We start from the raw sequence: 7,478 nt of genomic DNA, 5'->3' as shown, positions 1-7,478 counted from the left end.
TCAACCGGCTGATATTTCTTGCCCTTGCCCTCGATCGGATGAGCCGAAATGCTCATATTCTTATCCTCTGAGGAGATGGGAGCTTTAACTGATAATTTTGTCTGTTTAAAAAAAAAAAAAGGCCAGCCATTCTTTCAAATCAACTGATAACCTTAGGCAGCAATGACCTCACGCAATTAGTGCTTTACCTTGAACAACTGGCCTATGTATAAACTGGCATGAGCACTCTGGGTGTTAAGTCAGAGGCAGATGAACAGCCAAATATGTGTGGGGCGGCGGGGGGGGGGGGAGAGAGATTGCATTTATCCTAGGCATCTTGTTAAAACAAACAAGAACAGCAGACTTTCTTTTTTTTAAAAAAAGGAGAAAGAAACAGTTCAGTACAACAGACCATCTAATAATTTTGCCCCAAGGGACAAGGAGTGTTGAAAAGGAATGAACTGGATAGGGTTTGACTTAGTTTTTAACAATTAATGCCAAATTGTACAAGCTTATTCTTTTAAACGAAGGCATTCTGTATTTTGATTCAGTTCTGAGAGAGAGAGAGATTTGAAAGCTCATGGGAGATTGTGAGTACTGTTTAAAATAAAATAGATGTGTATCTATTTTGAATTAATCATGTGAATAAAAAAAAATAGCAGGAAAATGGGAAGAGGCAAGCTTAAGTGCTTCCTCCTTCCCCTGGTGTTTCCCCATTTTAAATGGCACTGCAACTCAGTAGTAGACATTAGCATAAAATGTGTAGTTAGATCCTGAGAATGACAAGACCACAATTAATATACAGTCGTACCTTGGATCCCAATCACCTTGCGACTTGAACATTTTGGTTCCCAAACATCGCAAACCCGTGAGTGTTCCAGTTTGCAAATGTTCTTTGGTACCTGAATGTCCGACGTGACTTTTGCAGCTTCCGATTGGCTTCCTGCAGCCAATCAGAAGCCGCGCCTTGGTTTCAGAACATTTTGGAAGTCGAATGGACTTCTGGAACAGATTCCGTTTGACTTCTGAGATTCCACTGTATTGTCGTCGTCTTCTGGGAGGGGAGAGGCACTAGTCATTTATTGCAAGTGGTGGCTCGAGGGCTGCATACAGCTAAGTGGAGTCTGGTCCACCAGAGTTGATGAGACACCCCACACAACCAAGCACACTGGGAAATGGGCCCTCAGCCAGCCCCCATCTGCCTGCCTTCTTTCTTACAACCAGTTGGGGGCGGGGGGCACTGCCTGTCAGCTTCCCCTTGCTTCAAGATCTTGGAATTTCCTAGCTACACCAGCATACCTCCCTGATCCCAGCTCAGCTGGGGAGAGACCAGCTCAGCTGGCAGTAGCCCCACTCCTGAACGGAGTTTGCAACAAGGATAAGCTTAGGTTAAGGTTGTATGTATGTATGTACGTGTTTGATTTCTATACCACCCTTCTTCATAAGATCTCAGGGTGGTTCACAAAATAAAATACAGGATAAAAAGAAGCAAAGAATTAAAAACAACAACACAGCAAAAGAATCACACACACGCCCCTCTTTCCACAGGCACATTTAAAAGGCTGCAGAATATTAATCATCCCAAGGCGTGGTTGAAGAGGAACATTTTTGTTTGGCGCCTAAAAATATATAATGAAGGCACCAGGCAAACCTCCCTGGGGAGAGCATTCCACAAACGAGGGCCACTGCAGGAAAGGCCCCGTTCTCGTGTTGCCACCCTCTGGACCTCTTGTGGAAGAGGCACAAAAAGAAGGGCCTCAGATGATGAACACAGAGTCCGGGTCGGTCTATAAGGGGAGAGGCAGGCCTTGAGGTATTGCGGTCCTGAGCCGTTGGCATAAATTTTGCTGATTTCCTTTACTTAGGATTGCTCTATAAATTTGCATCCAACCAACTCACTGTTTGTTGCTAAAAAAAATATTTATCTTCAGCCAACTTTTTCCTGGCATAGTGTCTGCATTAACAAGCTAAGTTCCCGCCCCCCCTACACACAATCATCTCATCTCAATGCCAGGAAATGCTTCTCTTGTCAAATGCTTGTTCTCCGAGAGCTGTTTAAGGCACTGCAGTCGTTCCAGAAAAACAAAAGGAAGCATCGGCAACCGTCCTTGAACCTTAGAGAGGCACAGTAGCTTTTGAGAGCCTGTTGTCTTGTTCATCCCCTGGTTTCTGCTTCTTAACTTCTCACAGTAGCAAAGTCACTCCACGGCTCTTGACAGATCAAATTCCTTTATCAGTTGATGAAACTGTCCCATGTTAAGGCCATCACAGAGGATAGCCCTATATCTCACGTCTCTGGGTTGTCAGGCCGAAGAATTTCTGCGCTGAAAGGTGCCACTGGGGGAGCCTGGAGAAATCAGACGTTATCTTCTCAGAGCTGGAAAGATGAAAGAAAGAAGCTGGCTGCTTCAGTTATGGAATGGGTGAACTGGATATCATCATTAGTGCTTCATCGTTCTAGTCCACTTTCCTTGCCCTAAGACAGAATAAACTGAAGCACCCTGTTAATAGCATCTGTACTCAGCGTTAAATTGATCTCATTATGCTATTGTACGGCGGGAAATATAATGCAAGCTAAATTAGTGCAACAGTTATCAGACTTATCTCTTGTTGGGAGGGTGGCTGCAGGCATCGTCCACCCTCCCCCTTCATTGCTTCTTTTTACCACATGTCATAGAATAGAATCACAGAATTGTGGCTCTGGAAGGGACCACGAGGGTCATCTAGTCCAACCCCCTGCAATGCAGAAATCTTTTGCCCAACATGGGACTCGAACCCATGAACTGGAGATTAAGAGTCTCATGCTCTACCGAATGAGCTATCTCCATTTTGTACCTGTATGTCAACAGAGTGGCCTTTGCCAACCTGGTGCCCTCCAGATTTTTTGGACTACAATCCCCATCAGATCCATCCAACACCATTGGGCTCGCTGGAAGTTGTGGTTCAATACACCTGGAGGGCACCATGTCGGCAAAAGAATATTCTTCCATTTATTATTTTTATTTATGATATTTATGTATCACTTTTATATTCCAAGGATCTCAAGGTGGTGAACATGGTTCTTCTCCTCCCCATTTCACGCTCACAACAACCTACCGGTGAAGGAGCTTAGGTTAAGAGATGGTGACTGGCCCAAGGTCACCAGTGAGCTTCGTTCCTGAGTGGAGATTCAAACCCAGGTCGTTGTCTCAGACCCTCCAAGTGTCCCTATTTTCCAGGGACATCCCTGATTGAGAGAAGCCATCCCAGATTCTGATTTGCTCCCAGAATGTCCCGCTTTTCCTTAGGATATCCCTATTTTCATAGAGGAAATGTTGGTGGGTATGGAGTTATCCAACCCCTGAGCCATCTGAAGGCAATCGTATACAGTGGTACCTCGGGTAACGGACACTTCAGGTTACAGGCGCTTCAGGTCACAGACTCCGCTAACCCAGAAACCTTGGGTTAAGAACTTTGCTTCAGGGTGAAAACAGAAATCGTACGGCGGCGGCGACACAGCAGCAGCGGGAAGCCCCATTAGCTAAAGTGGTACCTCAGGTTAAGAACAGTTTCAAGTTAAGAATGGACCTCCGGAACAAATTAAGTTCTTAACCAGAGGTACCACTGTATAGGGAAGGTGGTTTATTAAAAAATGTTCAATGTTTTACTATCTTTTTAAGATATGTTGAAAGCTGCCCTGAGTGCTGGGGCAGCCCAATAAGATGTGTGGGGTATAAATAATAAAACTGTCATAATGGAATGGGGTGTTCCCCACTTCTCCAGCAGACACTACAAGCTGCCCAAGGAAGGAAGCCAGCAGCAGCAGCATGGAGAGGCAACAGGGTGCTCCTCACAACCACCACTGCTGCCACCATCACTTAGAACAAGTGCCAGCACATCCTCCTCCCCAAACTCAGCGGTGGTGGCACCGGCAGAGGAAACAGGGACATTCCGAGATCGAATCAGAAGCTGGGATGGCTTTTGTAATTCCAAGACTGTCCCTGGAAAATAGGGACACTTGGAGGGGAAGTGTCTTGTGCTCGTGTCTGGCTTGCAGGCTTCCCATGGGCATCTGCTTGACCACTGTGAAGACAGGACGTTGGACGAGGTGGGCCATTGGCCTGATCCAGCACACATCTTATGTTCTTTGGTTTGCTCTATGGCGCTGTGAATGGGCCGAAGGCAGGTGACAGAGTTCAGCTTCTGGTTTCAAAACTATAGGCTCTGAGCTGCGCTTAGATGCGAGATCACCTAGAAGCCCATACATACATCAGCAGCTGGAAAAAGATTGATGTATAAATATCAATCAGTTAATTCATTCAGTCCCCCAACGATTGCATTTTTTTTATTAAAAAAAACCACACATACCCATGTATTGTCTTAGCATCTATATCACGCATACACACACACACCACATTTTTGCATTCAGGTTTGCTTGAAACCTAGAGAAGTCTATCATTTGTCAAGAATCTGTCATGTCCTCGTCTTTAATAAAATTGTTAACATTGATTTGAACAACCGAAAATTGTCACCTCGGTTAATGGAAGATAGGAGGGAAAGTCTCCAAGAATTCATTTGCTGGAGATTAAAATATGAAGGAAAAGAAAACCAAGGCAGCTTTTGATTTGTGCTATCCCCCCCCCCAGCCCACCCCCCACTCCTCTAAGTGCATGGAGGGGGACTGTTTAGAAGCATGAATGAATGCCTGTGGGGATAAGAGGGAAAAATACGCAGAAGATGGTATGCTTGACACTTTATGATTCTTCTAAGTGAAATACTGGAATGTGTTAGAAAATGTCAGCTTGAATTAGAATGCAAGCTGTGCACAGTTTGGGTGGGAAAAATAGGTGTCTAGGCCTGTCTAGGACAGCAAAATATATACCTACACAAGTATTGTGGCGCAGACAGGCTTGGAAGTGGACTTATGTACCTGATTACTTAATATGGATATTATTCAGAGGAGGAGAGAGAGTCCTCCCTCTCCACCCTGATTTTTCCCATCCCATAATATGTGTAGAGACTATGAGACACCCACATGCAGGGCATGGCTGTCAATATTTTTTAAACGTTGGCCTGACACTTTTAACAGTAGCCTGATGAAGCTCCTTGCATCACTTTATCTGCAAGCCAGGAAAAACTTCAGCCACCTTCGTTTGTGTGTGTGTGTGTTCAGGCTGCAGCTGGAGGCAGATTAGCAGGGCCAATAAACAACCAGGCACCCCTGAAAACAGGGTGTGGGAAATGCCTTGCCAGGAAAGCCCCAGCTGTATTACTGTGGGTCATTGCTTCACTCCTTTGCATAGGTGTCAGACAAGGCGAAAGGAAAACAACAGCCTTGAGACTGCAGAAGCGGTTTGTGCAAGACTGCTGCTATCATTTCTGGCATCTGAGGAGTATTCCTCAAAGTCCTCGCTCAGAACAATTCCTGTCCCCCTTGTGTGAGGGATGCAAGTGGGTAAGGCGATACTTTTTATTGTGCCACCCTCTGTCTCCCTGGTGGCAGAGCCATTAATCACGTGCCGCTTCCCTCCTTGCAGCCGGGTGGCCTTTATAAACCACAATTGTCCTTCTTGCAGGAAGCCTTAAATCATCTAAGTCGACTGACATCCAGGCAAAGCACCTCAGTGCTGGATACCTAACCCATGACCAAAGCCCCGCTTAGTCCTGCAATGCCTTTGTCCTGTTATAACTTATTAATTGGTTCCAGCCAGATCCTTCAGCTTTCTAATGGGCCATAGCTGCCATCTCTTGCCTTCAGAGAGCTCCAGAATAAATCCTTCCTTTTCCAAGTTCCTTTATGGTGTTCAGTTCACTTTGTGGGGGGGAAACACACACAGCAATATAAACACATCTCTGACACAACTGTGAGGAAAGGAGAGTCCTGCATTACAGTGGTACCTCAGGTTAAGTACTTAATTCGTTCCGGAGGTCCGTTCTTAACCTGAAACTGTTCTTAACCTGAAGCACCACTTTAGCTAATGAGGGCCTCCTGCTGCCGCTGCACCGCCAGAGCACAATTTCTGTTCTCATCCTGAAGCAAAGTTCTTAACATGAAGCACTATTTCTGGGTTAGCAGAGTCTGTAACCTGAAGCGTATGTAACCTGAAGCGTATGTAACCCGAGGTACCACTGTATAACGAGAGGTGTACAGTTTGATGGGTTCATTCAAACCAACAGCCTTCACCATTGCAGTTCTAGTCTCTGTTCATTCTGCCTGCCCAGAAGGTGCCTTTTCCCTCCTACTCTCCTTCCAAGGCAACCCCCTCAGCTTCCTTGGTAACCCCTCTCTTGGAGGCCTGTTTAAGCCTACCAGGCAAGCCATGCCCAGGTGTGGGACATGTTAAGGCATGACTGGGCCAAAAGGGGGATTGCAGACCCCCACCAGGCCTGATGCACAGAGCTTTGCAAGCTCTGGCAATCACTGTCAAGTTTGCAAGACCCCTTAAAATTGTCAGTCAAAAACTTCACTCTTGTGGTTTATCCCCACAACAGCTACTCACCGTGGGTTATAGTAAAGCAAACAGTCTAATTTGCCAACACCTAAATGATATCAAGCATCAGAGCAACATGGCCACAGTAAGGAAACTTTGCCCATTTTCCACCCTCCCACTTTAATTCTCTGGCACCCTATCTGTATAATCTAGCAATTCCAAAATATAGTGGTACCTCTAGTTACGAACTTAATTCATTCCGGAGGTCCATTCTTAACCTGAAACTGTTCTAACTAGAGGCGTGCTTTCGCTAATGGGGCCTCTTGCTGCCACTGCACCATCGGCACACGATTTCTGTTCTCATCCTGGGGCAAAGTTCTCAACTCAAGGTAACTCTTCCAGGTTAGCGGAGTTTGTAACCTGAAGCGTTTGTAACCTCAGGCATTTGTAACCCAAGGTACCACTGTATAGATGTGCCTTTACCCTCACAAGACTGAATGTACTACCCTCGGCTGTACTTGAGAGGCAATTTTATTGTCTATTCCGGGTAGCCCAACCACTGCCACAGTGTCTTTTTTCCTGGCAGATCAAGAGGAGCAGATGACTGCAAAGGTTGCAAGGTTTCTAGCTGGGGCAGTCAGAATAAGGTCCACTATTTGATTGCTGGTTCAGGACCCTAAGCTGTGTTTTATATAATCGACTTTTTATTTTCTTCTGTGTACATCACAATCTTCTTTTGTTGCTATGGCCGATGGCTGCCGCAAATAAAGTTTCATTCATTCATTCATTCATTCATTTGCAAGACTCCTTCCTTTGCCTGAGGAGATTGATTTCAAACCACGCAGCCAAAAGTGGGTGACCTGATTGGCAGCCCTGCCCACCTATCAATCTTGGCCCATGAAATAGGACAGATAAGGATCCAGGCAGTTGGAGGATGTTGTCGCCTACACAGTAACAAACAGCATCCTCAAGTTTCAGCCACTTGCAATTTACACTTTTCTTCCTGTAAACAAAAAACAAAAACAAGAAGCGCACAGGGCTTAAAACATTCAAAGGCATTTATTGATTTTTGCCATGAGGTTTTTCAAA

This window comes from Podarcis tiliguerta, assembly GCF_965153285.1.
Source record: "Podarcis tiliguerta genome assembly, chromosome: 4".
In the NCBI taxonomy this organism is placed as follows: domain Eukaryota; kingdom Metazoa; phylum Chordata; class Lepidosauria; order Squamata; family Lacertidae; genus Podarcis; species Podarcis tiliguerta.
This window is presented reverse-complemented; position numbering follows the sequence as displayed.